The sequence below is a fragment of the Papio anubis genome, chromosome 10 (assembly GCF_008728515.1).
Source record: "Papio anubis isolate 15944 chromosome 10, Panubis1.0, whole genome shotgun sequence".
In the NCBI taxonomy this organism is placed as follows: Eukaryota; Metazoa; Chordata; class Mammalia; order Primates; family Cercopithecidae; genus Papio; species Papio anubis.
In genome coordinates, this window is record NC_044985.1 from 1,682,812 (window position 1) to 1,700,943 (window position 18,132).

Here is an 18,132-nt window from a genome sequence, read left to right on the forward strand (position 1 = left end):
CTCTGCTTGGTGTGAAGATTCCGTCTTCTCCTATGTCCTGATGTCTGCACAGGTGGGGTAACTTCTAGAAACTTTCACTAACCCCATATCCTTGCCACAGCCCCTCAAGTTTCTCCACTTTTCTTCTCCAAAATCCCATCTCACTTCCTATGGGAAGAGCCAGGCCTTGGGGAGCTAGTTCTGCAATCTGGCTGTCTTTGTAAATCTGCTCCGAGGCCCTGGGGATGGAGGCTAATGTGCCCCCAGGCTACCCCCTACCCTCAAGAGTGGGGCAGGGCTGGTATCCTCAGTGATCCTAGGAGAGTCACTGTCCCCACACCACGCCCTGCTCCGCTCTGTGCTCAGCCCTGGTCCAGGTGCTGAGACCCGACGGCACACACAGGATGCTCACAAAGCATGTTAGAACGAGACTCCATGCAGTAAGTAGGAAGGGGACAGCCAGGGCCATGGGACGTGCTGGGTAAGGGGTGTGAACTCAAAGGCCTCACTGAGGGGTGGCTTTGGGACAAAGAAGTCTGTGAGGGAGCTGGCCATGTGGACATCAAGGAACCGGCATTCCCGCTGAGGAACCAGCAAAGACAGAGGCCCAGCCATGGGAGGGCCTGGGTGTTTGAGGAGCATGGCAGACCTGGGGCCCAGGAGCAGGCTAGCGGCCAGAGTGGAGCAAGTGGGGCCTGTGGCTCCTGCTAGGGCACTGCGGACCCCTGGAGGGGTCTGCACAGGAGCGGGCTGTGGTTGGTGCCTAGAAGCACGGTGCTGCTGTGGTGAGGAAGGACTGGTGGGAGGCAGGGGAGGCTGGGGAACCTTCTAGGTGATGCACTGGCCAGCTCAGGACCCTGCAGCAAATGCCACCAGCTGACAGAGACTCCTGTCATTCTGTTCTGGAGCCTGAGAGCCAGAGAGCAAGGTGTCAGCTGGGCTGGTTCCTTCCAGGACTCTCTGCTTGGCGTGGAGATGCTGTATTCTCCCGTCTCCTCACATGGCCTTCCCTCTGGGTATCTGTGTCCTCATCTCCTCTTCTCAGAAGGACGCTAGTCAGCTTGGATCAGGGTCCCACCCATGTGGTCTTGTTTCCTTTAATCCCCTCTTTAAAGCCCCTATCTCCAAATGCAGTCACATTCTGAGGTCCTGGGGTTCAGACTTCACCATATGAATTGTTGGGGGGGTAATCACACAATTCTTCCCACTACAGTGACAATGACAGGAATCCTGGGGAGGCATCGTGGGGGCTGGGGCCATCGCAGCAGCAGGAAAGACGGTGAGAAGGAGTCAGATCCCACAGGCAGGCACCGAGGGAGGGTGCAGAGACAGCCTGCCCAGGTGAAGGCAGTAAGGGGTGCACAGTCCACAGTGAATTTATACCACCAATGACACCGATGAAAAGTTGGTGGTTTCATAATATCACCATGTGCAGACAATAATATATTCATTGATAAAATCCTTCTGCAAAAACTGTTCTATTTGTCTCATTTCTACCACTGCGGCAGTCACTGTTGAGTTCTAACAACACAGTGTGAACCTCAAGCTTGTGCTGCTGTCACGTTTCCCTCGTCAGCATTGTGTACTACTTACACGTTAATTCAGAGGGCTCCCAGCTGCACGGGTGGCCCTACACGGGCACCGGCTCTCACCAAAGTTCACGGGTTTCAGAATCACACTAGTCACCATGGGCCACATCAGGTCTCCAACCCCTTCAAGTAAACAGGACATTTAAAATAAACAGTAACAGCACAATTATAAAGACAACGGAAGGCCGGGCACGGTGGTTCATGACTGTAATCTCAACACTTTGGGAGGCTGAGGTGGCAATTCAGCCTGGGCAACATAGTGAGACATCATCTCTGCAAAAAAATAAAATAAAAATTATCCAGGTATGGTAGCGGAGGCTGAGGTAGAAGGATCACTTGAGCCCAGGAATTTGAGGCTACCGTGAGCTGTGATTGCACCACCGCCCTCCAGCCTGGACAACAGAGGAAGACACCCTGTCTCAAAAAAAAAAAAAAAACCCAAAACAAAATAAAGACAAGGAAACAGTACACCAGTTACTTCAATTATGTCAGTCTATGGGACCACTTGGGATTTTTATTTGTGTTTAAAATATGTAAAGTGATAAAACTGTGAACCTCGAGGTATAACATTTTTTTGTTTGACAAATATACATATTAGTTCATACATGAAATATTACTGATTTTAAATACTGTCTTTAAAAATGAAATTCAGGCCAGGCCAGGTGGCTCACACCTGTAATCCCAGCACTTTGGAAGGCCTAGGCAGGTAGATCACAAGGTCAAGAGATTGAGACCATCCTGGCCAACATGGTGAAACCCCATCTCCACTAAAAATACAAAAATTAGCCAGGTGTGGTGGTAGGCGCCTATAATCCCATCTACCCAGGAGACTAAGGCAGGAGAATTGCTTGAACCAGGGAAGCGGAGGTTGCAGTGAGCCGAGATCACGCCATTGCACTCCAGCCTGGGCAACAAGAGCGAAACTCTGTCTCAAAAAAAAGAAAAAAAAAGGTATTCACTTTTATCATGGCATGATTATACATACAAAGTTCAATTTAAGACACTTTACACTCCGCATTTTTTTTCTGGACATGATTGTTAGTTTTATCTCATGACGATGACTGATAATAATTCTGCCATACAGAAGAGGGGTGTCTTGGTCAGTTTCGGCCGCTGTAACAAAGTACCACTGTGGCTTAAACAGAAAACACTCCCTTCTCGTGCTCTGGAAGCCGGAAGTCCGAGATCAGGGTGGCAGCATGGTCAGGGTCCTCACCTGGCCTTTCCTTGGTTCATGCAGAAAGACAGAGAGAAATCTGGTGTCTCTTCTTGTTTTAGAAGGTCAGGAATCCTACAGGGGGCTCCACCCTCATGACCTAATCTCACCCAGAGGCCCCACTCCTAATGCCCACAACTTGGGGTTTAGGGTGAATTCAACACATGAATTTTGGGAGGATACAAGCCTTCAGTCCCTGGCACAGGGGTTGTTAGAAAAAGTTATAACAAGCCGGGCACGGTGGCTCACACCTGTAATCCCAGCACTTTGGGAGGCTGAGGCGGGCGAATCATGAGGTCAGGAGTTCAAGACCAGCCTGGCCAACACGGTGAAACTCCGTCTCTACTAAAAATACAAAAATTATAGCTGGGTGTGGTGGCACATGCCTGTAATCCTGGCTACTGGGAGGCTGAGGTAGGAGACTCACTTGAACCAGGGAGTCAGAGGTTACAGTGAGCTGAGATCTCACCACTGCACTCCAGCCTGGCAACAGAGCAAGACTCCATCTCAAAAAAAAGAAAAAGAAAACGTTGTAACCTCTGGGTGTCACATGTGCTTGGAAGGTCCCTGGGACTCAGGGTATGTTTGGAAGGTGGAAGCAGGGGGTGAAAACTGACTGCAAGCGTGAGGACGGGGTATGTCAGGGTGCCTGGGCTGGCACTGGCTGTGAGAGGAGCAGATGTGGCTGGGCATGGGCAGGGAGCAGGAATCAAGTTTTCGGAAATGTTCCATTTGGGATACCTGCTGGACATCCCCACTGAGCTCTCAAGTGAACAGTCAGGTATCCAGGCCGAGGGCCCAGGGAGAGGTCGAGGCTGAAGGGCAGAACTTGGGAAGCATCGATAATTACAGGGACTGGAATAGGAGGAGACTGCCCGGCAGCACCTCAAAGAAATACCAAAATCACAGGCACAGCTCTGCAACGCAGCCACAGGCATTGGAGAAGCAGCTCCCCCAGGCCTGGGCAGCGGCGGGTCCCAAGCCGGTCTGAGGGCCCAGCAAGGCGAGACCGAGGTGAGCCAGCCAAGCAGGGGTGGAGGTGGGAGACACAGGGAATGTCTCGAGAGCACGGTAAGCAGTGCCGTGTCGGATGTGGGATTTTATCATCAGGCCTCAGGAGAAGATTGAAGAGTTCTAAGTAGGAAAGTGACGTGATCTGATTCGAGTTTTGAAAAGATCACATAAACCCTGCTTTGTGGAGAGGGGATTAGAGAAGTAAAGTAATCTATGCAGGTGAGAAATGACACGTGGGAACCAGGGCAATGTCTGCAGAGATGGAAAAAGCCAGGAGAGCCGAGAAACCAGAGGCAGGTGACCCCCACAGGGGATGAGTATGGAAGGAGAGGACTGGGCTAAGAATAAATCCTGGGTGTGGGGTGCCCTGTGCTGAGACAGGGAAGGCAAGGGCAGGGAAGGGCACCATTTAGTTTAGACATAACTCAATGGCCACGCTGGGACACCCCAAGAGGAAGTGGGGCCCAGTCCCACTTCCTCCCAGGACCTGGGGTGTGGCCTGCGTCAGGTCTCTCTGTGCCCCATTTCTAAAGAGGGAGTATAACCCCCCATTCTTCCTACTCTGCAGGGCTCCTTGCTAGAGGAAATGAGACTCAGCCATTCATTCAACAACAGGGAACTTAGAACTCACTGGCAGCGGGCACTCGGCCAGGTGCAGGGTCCGGTCCATAATAGTGAGCGAAATAAATCTCTGCACTTAAAGCAGCTTGCGTCTCTGGGGGACCCGGGCAGTAAGGAGGGAGACGTGGACAGATTGGGGGTACATGTGAAAGTGGAGCCAGTGGGACTTGCCAATGAGCTGGATGCAGAGAGTGAGGGAATAAGAGGAACCAGGACAGTTTCTAAGATTCGGCAATGAGAAACTGGGTGGACAGAGGTGGCTGACACAGACTTGAGAAAGACCCGGAGAGAACAGATTTCAAGGGAAAAATTAGTGATTAAGTTTAGGCCTCGTCGAGTTGGGGAGATTTCTTGGACGTCCAAGTCATGGGATCAGGTAGTGCCTGAGCTCCTTGGAGGGCCCGGCACACACAGGCAACAGTGCTGGAGGCCACGTGATGGATGGGCTGTCCAGGGAGATAAGATGAGGGCCCACAGAGTTCGAGGACCTTGGGAAGATGGAATGCACCTCACCGAGTCTGAGAAGGAAGGGGGAAGCCACACAGAATGGGGTCACAAAGGCCATGAAATAGGGGAGCTATGGGTGTGGTCACCCAGGGTGATGCTGCTGAGAGAATGGGGAGCATGGATTTGACAACGTGGGGGTTCGAGGCCAGGGTTGTTGGTAGAATGGCTGGGGAGGAAGCCCGCGGAGCAGGAGACAGGACGAAGAAGTGAGGAATTAGAGACCGTGCCAAGAGCAGCTCTCGTGATGTGACTTACACAAGGGATGATCCTAAAACCAATAGAGAGGCATTTTCGTTTTCACAGCTCAACCTTCAGTCCATGCGAGTTATTGCTACTTAGAAAGAGGACACCCAGGAGATGAGCCCAGGGCAGCACAGAGATGTTGAGTGTGGCCTCAGGACCCACCTTTCTTCAGGGCTGGGGCTTCTTTTGGGGTCGCCCTCAGCTAAACACCAGTGTGATTGGAAGCTTGGAAACCCAGGGCATCCTCACACCCAGTGAGGGCCTGCCAGCCCTGAGCGTGGCTCTGCTGTCCCTCCCTGAGCTGGGCTCCGCTCATGGCTCACTGGCTCTCATCCAGCCATTTGTGCATCCATTTGTTTAAAAATTCTTGCTGAGTCCAAGGATTCAGGTCTGAATTAGACCTCATTCTTGCCCAGGAGGACAGATAAGGCAGCAAAAAAGAACAAGATAAGCTTTGGTGTGGCGGGGGCATGGGGCCGCAGGGACGGGGAGAGCCTGTGCCAGTCCTGTCTGGAGCAGATGGGCTGGGGGCTCCTCAGGGGAGGCGACTCAAGTGCCAGCCCTTAACAGCCAAAGGCAGCCATCTCAGTAAAGAGGGCAGTGGATCCCAGGGCTCAGCAGGTGGCAGAGGAGAAATGCTTGGGTTGGGGGCCAAGCTGGCCCTGGGTCTGGATTACGCAGTCTCCACTTTGCCATGTGTTTCTTCAGTAGTCCTGGGAGGTTAAGAGAACCTGAATTATTCACTCTGATTAGCAAATGATTAAACCAAGGCCAGGGCCTGCCTTGCCACCATCCCAGGGAGAGGCACAGGACTGGGAGCCACACTTACAAGCGCTTACCCTCACTGGGCTCTTTACACATACGTCCTTCTTGCTCTCCTGGCTTCTTGTAGGAGGTGTCTCCGCGGGACAAGGGAGGGAGGTGAGGCCCAGGAGGCCACGCTGCAGTGATAGGGAGAACAGGCAGGGCCTGGGAAAGTGCTTCTGCTGCATACCACTCCCAGCTCAGACGGGGGCCTGAGGCCTGGGCTCTCTGAGCCCGACTGACTGGGGAAACAGCGGTGAACCCTGGCACTCTGGAGACTAACCTGGAGCCCTGGCCGGTCAGCAGAACAGCAGCTGTCCATGGCCTGTGGTAAGGGCCCTTGTCTACCTGCCCCTGGAAGTCAACATAATTGAGTCTTCCTCCTTCCTGCTCTGCCAATCCTAGATTATCTAGGACTTGACATCCCTCAATGGCTTAGTCTCTCCGAGGCAAGGAGTGTCCCAGAAAGGCCCCCTCAGCTGCATCACCACCTTGATAGAGTTGGATAATTGTCCCTGCCCACATGTCAAGTTGAATTGTAATCCCCGTAGTGGAGGCGGGGCCTGGTGGGAGGTGATTGGATCATGGGGGTGGATTCTCACGAGTGGTTTAGCACCATCCCCTTGGTGCTGCCCTCCAGATAATGAGTGAGTTCTCACATGATCTGGTTGTGTAAAGTGTGAGGCACCCCACACACACCTGCTCACTTGCTCCCACTCCGTAATGTAACATGCCTGCTCTCCTTTTGTCTTCCACCATGACTGGAAGCTTCCTGAGGCCTCCCCAGAAGCTGACGCTGCTGTGCTTCCTGTACAGCCTAGAGCACCATGAGCCAATCTGACTTCTTTTCTTGATAAATTAGCCAGTCTCTAGTATTGCTTTATAGCAATGCAAGAACAGCCTAATACACACCTCCTCTGGGTCCAGGAGGTAACACTGTGCCTGGGAGGTGAGCCCCACTTCCCACAGGCCCCAGAGGTCTTGGCAGCAGCAGGGAAAGCAGTTCCTATCTGGAGACCAGGTGAGGACACGCTCCAGGCTCCCCTGAGTATTTCATGGGCAATAAATGGCCTGAAGAGCCTGAGCCTCCCCTGCTGTGATCCTTTCCACCCCTGCCCCCAGTTCAGGAACTCAAGCTTCACCTGGAGCAGCCTGCAGATCCCCAAAGAGCCAAGAGGAAACACAAAATGTTCCAGTGACAGCCACAACACCATTCTCTATGAGGCAACCAACCCACCTGCCACCCTGCCAGCTCCAGCTCCAAATATGCCCTATGCCTGGCAGTGTCTGGAGGAGGAGGCAGCGTCAGAGAAGGCTGTTTCCCAGATGGGAGAAATTGCAGCAAATTGGCATGCGGTGGGAATGAGCCAATAGCAAGAGGGAAGATGATGATGCAGGAAAGGAGGAAATTGGGGATCCCTGCCCTAAAATTCCTGGCATGTATGCTGAGGTTCAGTCTCCCTCCCGGCACACAGATGAACCAGGCCCAACATACACCATTGCCAAGAGTCCTCTCAGCCAGGGAGTTCTTGAAGAGCCCCAGATGCAAGTAAGTGTTCCTTGAGATGAAGAAACCAGAACTAGAAGATGCAGTAACCTTGGGACCCAGGGATGTGACTCATCAAAGCGTAAGGCTTACTTGAGTTCAGGAGAGGATGTATTTCCTTTCTTTGAAAATATTTCTTGTTGTGTTCTTAATTTGTTAAAAAGTCAGCTCATGGCAGCCACTCAATAAAAATGTAAAACAGGCTGGGTACAGTGGCTGATGTCTATACTCCCAGCACTTTGGGAGGCTGAAGTGGAAGGATTGCTTGGAGCCAGGAGATCGAGACCAGCCTGGGCAACATAGCAAGAACCTATCTTTACAAAAAGTGTTTAAAAATTATCCAGGCCTGATGGTGTATGCATGTAGTCCCAGCTACTTGGGAGGTTGAGGCAGGAGGATTGCTTAAGCTTAAAAAAAATCTATAGAGAGAGACAGAGACAGAGAGATTGAAATCAAGCCCAGATGCCAGATGGCTTTAGGGTGAGTTCTAAAAAGCAGTCAAGGAATAAATAATTTCGTTATACAAACTATTCCAATGCGTAGATAGAACGTTAGCTCACTAGAAGGCTGGTGTAACTGTGAGAGCAAAACTAAACAAAAATAACATTATACAAACAGGGAAAATTATGGGTCAATTATACTCATGAACATAGATACCAATATCATAAATAAATGATTAGCAAACCAAGTCCAGTAATGATAAATACAACAATATATCATGATCAAGTTGCTCCCAGGAAAGAAAGATTGATTTACTATTAGAAAATATATCAATGCAATTCACCAATGCAATTATTAAGATTAAAGAAAGGGAAAGAAATAATCATTTCTGGCTGGGCACAATGGCTCACACCTATAATCCCAGTACTTTAGGAGGTCAAGGCGGGTGGATCACCTGAGGTCGAGAGTTTGAGACCAGCTGGCCAACATGGTGAAACCCCATCTCTACTAAAAATACAAAAATTAGCTGGGCATGGTGGCAGGTGCCTGTAATCCCAGCTACTACTAAATAATAATAATTATTATTATTTCCCTATAAATAGATTTTTGAAATTCAATGTAAAGCACCTCTTCACGTACTAAGAATAGGAGCAAACTTCTTTAACTCAATAAAGTCTATGTCTTGAAATCCAGTGAAAAAATCATACTTAGCATTGGCATAACTTATTTGAAGTCAAAGACAAAAGTATCTACTATAACTACTCCATTTATCATTGTGCTTGAAGTCTCAGCCAGTGCAATGGGAACAGAAAGTAAAAGGATTAGAAAGAGAAAAACATATTTTATTATTTGCAGATAATGTGATTTCTGCACAAAAAAAAAAAATCTAAAAGAGTTTAGTAAGTTCACTGGATATAAGATGATGACGATGTCGTGTGTGCCTGTGTGTGTGTGCACTCATGTCAGCAACACTAAATTTTAAAATGAAAATTTTTGAAAGTACAACTTTCAATAACAATAAAAATTGTAAGTACTTAGGAATAAAGTTAAGAAAATTGTACAAGACTTGTACACATTGTTGCCCTGTGCAGCCATGAACTTTGTACACTGCACAACTCCAGGGAGCATCACCAGACTGAGATACACAATTTGCACAACTGCAGCCACGGCTTTATAGAAAAAGTTCTAGACATCATTGGAAAAATTTAAAATAAATGTAAATACATAGGGAGTTTTGCCATCTTCATGAGATTTAGCATCATAAAGATATTGGTTCTTTCAAAATTATGCTATAAATTAAATGTAATTCAAATAAAAATTCAACAGCCTATTTCATGGCATTTGACCAAGTGATGATTTTGAAAAATATCTGAGAAACTAAGGGCCAAGAATACCAGAAAAATTTTTAATAAAAAGAAGTGAATGGGAATATTTATCCCATTAAATATCAGAAGTTATAATAAAGCTGTAATCATTAAAGCAGTGTGGTATTGACCCAGGAATCATCAAATAGGAAGGTGGAACTGAATAAAAAACCCAGAAACATATCCACACATATGTGGAAACAATGTGTGAGTTGGCATTAAAAGTAGTGAGGACTGGGCAGTGCGGTGGCTCCGGCCTGCAGTCCTGGCCCATAATGAGGCTCTCTTGAGGCCAGGAGTTCGAGACCAGCCTGGGCAACATGGCAAGCCCTAATCTATATCTATATAACAACAAAACTTAATTAAAAAAATAAAAATAAAATAGTGGGGGCAGATGCTTCCATATAGGAAAACATAAAAGCAGATCTTCATTTTGTACCACATATAAAAATCAATTCAAACTAAACTAAATATCTAAACATGAAAAGTAAAACTTTTAGGAAAAAATATGGGAAAGCACCTTTTATGGTCTTGCTACAAAGAAGGATTTCTTGAGGAACACAAAAAAGACAAGTCATAAAGGAAAAGGTTAATGAATTGGACTATAGTAAAATTTGTAAATTCTTTTTTTGTTTTTTGTTTTGTTTTGTTTTGAGACAGGGTCTCACTCCTTGGCCAGGCTGGAGTGCAGTGACGTCATCTCGGCTCACTGCAATCTCCCAGGTTCAAGCAATTCTCCTGCCTCAGCCTCCCAAGTAGCTAGGACTATAGGTGCGTGCTACCATGCCCAGCTATTTTTGTATTTTTATTAGAGGATGGGGTTTCACCATGTTGGCCAGGCTGGTCTCCAACTCCTAACCTCAAGTGATCTGCCTGCCTCGCCTCCCAAAGTGCTGGGATTACAGGCATGAGCCACCACACAGAGCCAAAATGTGTAAATTCTATGAATGAAAGTTATCAAAAACAAAATGAAAACACAAGCTCATACTGAGAGAAGATATTTGCCACTTAATAACACACAATTAGTAGCCAACATATATAAAGAATTCCTACAAATCAAAAAGAAAAAGACAAACAACCCAATTTTTTCAGTGGGTAAACACTATGAATGAGCAATTCATAGAAAGAGGAAAACCAAAAGAACGTAAGCCATAGGAAAAGACGTCCAAGACTCCCCAGTAAAGGCAGGTGTCCCTGGGAGGCCCTGGTGTACCTCAGCCTCACACTAACTTCTCCAGGTATAGGTCACCCCAAGAGCCCCAATTGGAAGCCCGGAGACGAGTGAGCCAGCCCTCCCTTTAGGACTTCACATTCTGAAGGGAGAGAGAGAGGCATGATCACCCACATCCCTGCACAGAACATGCCAAATGGATATTCGCACGAAGGTTTGTGCACCACCAGGTGGGAACTGCCGGCTCCACCCAAGGCATTTAAGGAAAAGGCCCCTGGAATTGGGGAAATTCCAGCTTTCAAATCCTAAAGCAAATATGACATTTGTGACATAAATTGCTTTCTACTGTCTAGTTTTCAAAACCACTGAAACAGAGAAAATCATCATGGAGTAACAGAGAGAGGCTTGGACAGAGAGATCAGAGAATTCCTATTTCCCCTACCAGTTGCTCCTAATATGCTCGGGGAATCCTGGTCTATCACCTACTCAGAAGTCCAATGTGGATATCAAATGGGCATCTCCAACTCAACCACCCAGGACTTCAACTCCTCAGTCTTCCCCCACCCACTTGGCCTGCATCCACCCACAGATGGGCATCTCCAACTCAACCACGGAGGAGTTGAACTCTTCAATCTTCTCCCACCCACTTGCTCTGCACCTTGCCCAACTCCACTCCATCCTTCCCACCACTCAGGTCGAAACCTTTAAGGTCATGGTTGACTCATCGGCTCTAATTGATCAGGAAATCTTGAGAGCTGACTATGCAAAATATATCCAGAATCTGGCCACATCCCTCCAACTGCTAAGGCCCTGGCATGAGCTACCACCACCTCTCACCTGGATGATTGTAGTAGCCATCCAAGGATCCTACCTGCCCCACCCTTGCCTCCATACGCAGCAGTTAAGTGACCTTTTTAAAATAAAGTTCTGATTATAATGTTCCTCTGCTCCAACCCTCCCTGGCTCCCATTTTGGAGGAGGAGCCCAAGTCTTCATGGTGACCCCAAAGCCCCCCACAGCATGGCTCCCCTTGCCCCAGCTACAGCTCCTCCTGCAAGCGCTCTGCTCCAGCCACGCTGGGCTCCTGGCTCTTCCTGGAGCACTCAGGCATGGCCCATCTTGGGGCTTTTGCAGGGTTGTTCTCTCTGCCTGGAACATTCTTCCCCCAGACAACCCCATGGCTAACTCCCTCACCTCCTGCAAACCTTTGCTCAACATCACCTTAGCTGGGAGGCTTGCTCCGACTACTTATACAAAATTGCAAGCTGCCTCCAGCCCTTGCCCAACCCAGGATCCCTAATCTCACCTACTCTGCCTGGATTTCTCAGACACAGTCTCCCCCTAACATACTATACAATGCCCATAGTTGATCATGTGTCTCCTCCCTGCTACACCGAAGCTCTACAAGCGCAGGGCTTTGTGTTATCCTGCCCAGGGCCCAGGGCAGTAGCTGGCAGGTGGAATACTTACGAAATGGAAAAGTTCTTGACGTTGCTGAGTCCCAGCTTGCCCATCTTCTAAAGCTGAAATCTTTCACCTGCCTCAAAGGTGCTTATTGATGGAAAGATCAAAGGAAAACGCTTTTAAAATATCTAACACTGCGCAAGACATGGGTAAGGAGAGTTGCAGTTCTTCCTTTCAAACCGCCCTTTAATAAAAGGCAAAGATTGCTGACTAAGCCTTCAGGGATGGGGATAACACAAGTAGGGGCCTGGACAGCTGTAGGACAAGCTGGAGGCCCCAGGTCACTTGTGTGGATGGCATCACCTACAGGCATTGGCTACAGTTTGTTGAACTCTTGCTCTCATAGAGGTAGAAAGCCCCCTTGCTGGTTAAAGACATGGAGTGGTGTCCTGGCTATCAGTGCTTCCTCCACTGAGTGCAGGGCCTAAGGACACAGCATCCTTGCTAGTGTCATCGGGGCTGAGAAAGGGTGTTGGCAGGTGTTTGCTGTTACTCTACAGTAGAATCGAATCCCTGCCACAAGTCTCTTGCAAATATGATGCAATTGCACTCTCCATGCACGGGTTGCAGCAGGGCCAGGCTCAGAGATGCACAGTGTAATCTCTCCCATGTTAGTCTGCCACTAATTTATTATCTTCTCTGCCAGGAGCCAAAGCCATGGCTCACTGTAATTGTGTGAATCGGAAATCCTATCTAGAATCCACTTCCCTCTCCTATTTGTCGAGATACATTCAGGATAGGCTGTAGTTTCCAGTTGGAATGTTGGGCCCCTGCGCAGATGGGCTGAAATGTAATCCAGCACTGCCAAGGGCATCCCAAGGGTCAATGAATTTTGCCTTTTCTCAGAGAGGAATTTCCAAGAATCATCAAGCGGGATTGTGCTGGCCCTGGGAGAGGTGCTGAGCCCCTGCCTGGGCTGAGGCCTAAGGTTTTCACCACCATTTCAAACTGAGCTGGGTTATTCAGAGACCAAGGAAGCAGCTGCCGCCCACATACACAGAAGGAAACTACTACCTCGAAAGAGGTTCCGTAAACCACTGAGCTCCCGACCTGAGCCTGGCAGTGGTGGTGGTGTTGGTCTGAATGGAGGTAGTCCCTGCGACAAGCTGTAAGCACCGTGCTCAGAGCACACCATGAGGTCTCTTGCTGAACCTTACTACCACCCTACCTGCCACCCATCACCACCTGTCACAGAACAGCACAGATCCCCAGAGACATGAGGATGTGAGGTGACAGGCTCGGTCACCCAGCTGGTCAGCATCCAAACTGAGACACAACCCCTACTCTGTCTACACAGCCCACCGCCAGCGTGGAGATGCTCCAAATTGCCCACGCCTCCTACCTCCCGCAGGCTCTGGTCCCGGGGCGGGGGACTGGAGAGGGATGGTCTCAGGAGGGGGTGCACACAGACCAACAGCCTCCTGCACAGTTTGCAGGGCCAGGCCCAGCCAGGATGCCAAGAGGCATAGCAGGCATGAGGAGAGAAGATTCTGGGCTTCCCAATGCTGGCAGTAGAACAAAGATGCTTTGCAGACTGTGGCGAGGGCTCAGAGGCCCCCCGACGAGACAGGCTCAGAGGTGGGAGGAGGGGGTAAGGGGTCCCCAAGGAAAGCCAAATGCTAAAGAAATCTGAGCCCACAGCCCTTGAGGGTCAGAGAACCTGAAAAGTCAGGCTAGAAGAGGGTGGGAGATTATTCAGAGCCACGTGCCAAATTCGAAAATACCAAGAGCAGCAGTTTTCCAGCAGAATCAACAGCCTGTGCACTCGCACTGGCCAGGAGAGCCAGTCCCGCTGCATTTTCTCCCGTGCCCACTGAGCACCCGCCATCCAGCCCTGCATTGCCCCGGACACCCTAGGATGGCCACCGTCAGCCACCCTTGGGGCTCCTAGTCTGGGCTGGGGAGCAAGGCACACGGCTAATGATTCCTGTGACAAAGGAGGCAGAAATAAGTGTGGCCTGTCCTAGGGGAGCTTGAGAGGAGGCATCCTGGGGGCAGTGGAAGCAAGGTTGGCTGGGAGAGGAGCAGCACTGCCGAGCCAGCCTGAGGGCACCAGCTGGAAGCTGCTGACACCTGTCCTCACCCTCCCCGCCACACATACACACTGAAAGCATCAGGCTTTCTGAGCACAAACTGCCCATAGAACTTCCCCTTCCAACCAGGTGGCGCCCAGGACACTTTCTGTGGGGAAATGGTGGCCTTGACCATCCCTGCCACCAGGCTAGGTCACCCGGGCAGAGCTCTAATGAGGGTTCCCCATGAAGGAGCAGTGGTCCAGACAACTGAGGAGGCTGCCTGAGGTCACAGAACAGTCACGGCCCCACCAGGCCCCAGGACTCAGGACACGGTGTCACACTCTGTCTCCCAACCACCTTCAGAGGCTGGCACGCATCCCCTCTGGTTGCTGGGAGGGCCTCTGGACTCAGGACACAATGTCACACTCCATCTCCCAACCACCCTCAGAGACAAGCACGCGTCCCCTCTCACTGCTGGGAGGGCCCGAGGCCTGCGGATTCCCACGTTTGGGTTGTCTCCAAGGCTACCTAACTGCTCCCCCGGCCCTTGCACATGGCCCCCAGAGGTCAGACAAGGGTCCCCATGCCTGTCCCCTTGGCAGACACTGGCCCTGGCCTGGCCTACATTGTTTTCTTTGGGCCTGGGCTGGCAGTGGCCTGGCCAGCATCACCTTAGCTGCTGATGAGGGCCGCCACGCTGTACCCAGCCCCAAGGCCAAAAAGAAGCATGCCTTTTTGCACGAACTAGTTAAGAAGTCCCCGCTGAGTGTGCCAGAATTTCCTTATCTTTCCACAACAGACATTTTTACAGGAAAACTTGAAATGTTTTTCATCCATCAGAATGGCAGGGTGTTGCACAGGGAGCCCCATTGCCACGGGCCTGGCATCTGTCCCGCTTTCTGGGAGTTTAGTCTTAAACCTAATCTCCAGTATGCCAAGGAGCTGGCGGCTCCAGCTGTGTTCTGTAAGCAGGGTCACCTCAGGTCACAGCTTTGCAGACTGTTGGGGACCACAGGTATCCTGTGGTGAGCATGGTTTCCAGGGTGAGACCCCCTCTGGGTTCAAATTCTGGTTCTGCTACTCATGCATGTGAGCAAGTCACTTCACCTCGCTGTGCTTCAGGTACCACTCTTGTAAAGTGGGAAATACCAAAGTGAAATCATGCAAAGGTAGATAAATTGTGTGCGTATAACATGCAAAGGTCAATAAATCATGTGTGCCTGTAAGTCTGGAAAACCCATGTGCTTAATCAAAGGGAGTGGGCTCTGGAGTCCTGAAGATAGTCACTCAGCCAAGTGGCTAATGTGAAGTCCCGGCTGGGTGTCCAGCCCCAAGGCAGACCCCGAACAGACTGGACAGGTGAGAGTGGGAGCTCAGTGTCTGTCCTCCACATGCAAGGGAGGCCCCCGTGCAGCACACTCATTGTGCTCAGCTGGAGCCTCCATGCCCAGATGCCCAACATCCCTGCAGCACTTCCAACTTCAGAGCCCACATTTTTGCACTTTAGGCCAATGAAATCTGTTTGGGGTGGTTCTAGGACCCCTGAAGACACGTCTGCCCCATCACTGCACCCCTCAAGCCAGGATGACACTAGAGGTCTCTTTCACCCAAGGGGCTTGCGGGGGATTCTCCTTGTACTCCACAGGCCCCACTGCAGACCAGTGGTGTTGAACAGAGCAAAGAGAGGGAAAGATGTCTCAGTAACTCGGTAACTCTCCCCATTCTAACCACAGGGGCTCAAATACTGGAGGCTGTTGTTGACGGAGTGCCTGCCCTGTGCCTAGAGCCACATGCTCAGCCCTAGTGTGAGAAATCAACTCACCCATCCAAACCCAAAAAGTGGACAGAGAACCAGAGAACAGTGCAAGTGAGACTTTCAATGACAGTCTTGCAAGATCGGATGTCTGATGAGCAACAGCCCCAGCACAGTTTCTTCTTTTTTTTTATTATACTTTAAGTTCTAGGGTACATGTGCACAACGTGCAGGTTTGTTACGTATGTATACATGTGCCATGTTGGTGTGCTGCACCCATTAACTCGTCATTTATATTAGGTATATCTCCTCCCAGCATAGTTTCAACAAGCAATTTATCCCCTAATGCACAGGTCCCTCCCCTGGTTCCTCTTAGGCTGAGTACTGTGGGTCACAATCTTCCCGGACATCGCCTATTGATTGTTGGGTAGGGGCTCTAGGTGTTTTCTTTAGGGCTGTCCTGCTGCATTTTGTTGCAGCCCACAATACATTGCAATCCTAGTTAGCTATAGGGCTCTTCAAGTGTTTGACTTATCACCTAAGTAGCTGGGCCGGCTGATAAGAACAGACAAAACAAGCTATTTTGCAGGCTAGTAAACCTTCATCTTATACTACACTTCTTTGATTCGAGTGAAGGCAACTAAGGGGGGCCAACAGGCCGGCATTGGCTATGCAAGCAAGGGCCTAGTATATCCTATTTCTTCGGTAGTTTGCTGACCTAAGCCGATTTAAGGCATTTTGTCTTGGAAACGGACCACTACATACATTATTTCCTTCACTGGCAATGGAGGTTATGAGCAGGCGGTATTAACACCACAGAAGCAGGGAGAAATGAAGCCCCAGTCCTCCATCTCTAGTCCAGATTGGCACAGGGCACACCCAGAAATAAAAGCCGGCCCGTGAGACTCAGAGGCCCACACTTCTTCCACCAGGCAATACCCAGCATGTGCTTAGAGCAACAGCCAGTCGGGGCAGAAGAGTGAGCCTGTGTAGCACAGACTGCAGCAGTCACTGGAGAGTGGGAGGCTGGTGGGTCTCAGGGGCTGCCAGGATGCCTGAGGGAAGGTGCAGGTGAAGCACACATGGGAAAGTTCAGGAAGGTTCACAGTGGGGCCGTGACGGTGCTGTGTTGGTAAATGTTTAACAACCTGCACAGCAAAGGGTGACAGTCCTGATGCACAGCATTAGCCAATTGCTATGGTGTAAATACCCCATCATGGTCCACTTCAAGCTTCCAAGAGTTGAAAGACCAGCTAACAACATGTTGAAAAATGTGCCAGTTGGCTCCAACCAGGCACTGGGTCCTCTCTGACTCATGCGAGGCTCCCAGGGATGCCACCAAAGGTGCAGAGCCAGTACATTGGGGCACAGGGCCAGCTGGGCAGATAGGGTCACTGGGGAATGCAGAGGGAAGGGGAGCCCTCACAGCTGGGCTTTGCCTGCTCTCCTCTCTCCTACGCTGCTGAGAAGGAAGGAGAGGCTGCTGAGGGGCAGGGGCAGCTGCCTCATGGCCTGAGAGCAATCTGGACGGGATGGCATGTGCCAGCTGTGCACTTTGCCTCTCCTTCTCCTGGAGAAGCTTCCATCCCTGAACCAGGGGAGGAAGATGAGGGCAGCCCCAGGAGGCCTTCTTCACACAGCCAGGGCCTCCTCGGGCCCCTTTCTCCTTTGCGTTTCTTCATCTCTGGTCAGGCTGCTGAAGAGGTGGGGTCACAGGGAGAGCTGCTGACTCCAGGAGCAGCCGCTGAGCCTCCTCACCCACTCCAGGGGCTGTAATCAGCCTCTCCTGGCTTACTCAGAAACCGTTCAGACATACGAAAAGGCGTGGAAACTAGTTCCACAACACCTGTGCATGCGGCACCCACATCGAAGCATGAAACACCACAGGTGGGGATGGCGCAGTGGGTCATGACTGTAATCCCAGCATTTTGGGAGGCTGAGGCAGGAGGATCATTTGAGGTCAGGAGTTCAAGACTAGCCTGACCAACATGGTGAAATCCCGTCTCTACTAAAAATACAAAAAAACAATTAGCCAGGCATGGTGGTGCACGCCTGTAACCTCCAGTCCTCAGGAGACTGAGGCAAGAGAATCACTCAAACTCGGGAGGCAGAGGTTGCAGTGAGACAAGACCGTGCCACTGCACTCCAGCCTGGGCAACAGAGCAAGACTCCGTCTCAGGAAAAAAAAAAAAAAAAAAAAAAAAACCACCACAGGTGGGATCAGGTGAACCCTCCCCATTCACACCCCCACCCCGTTAAGGTAGCCGCTCTCCCGAACTGGAGTTCACCCTCCCACTTCAAGCCTGTGCAGTTGCATCCCAAAGCAATGCTGAGCACTGCTTTGCATATTTTAAATTTTTTCTGAATTGCCAGGGACCCTCTGCAACATTCTGGAACTACAGCTT

General features: G+C 50.3%; 1 long non-coding RNA gene across 1 annotated transcript in view; it reads right to left on the reverse strand.

The window, feature by feature from the left end:
* Window positions 1-2,435: 2,435 nt before the first annotated feature.
* Window positions 2,436-18,132, reverse strand: part of LOC103877332 — a 144,439-nt gene continuing 128,742 nt past the window's right edge. The window contains exon 3 of the long non-coding RNA XR_002516011.2: window positions 2,436-2,794. This is a non-coding gene — a long non-coding RNA (uncharacterized LOC103877332). The remainder of the gene's footprint in view (window positions 2,795-18,132) is intronic.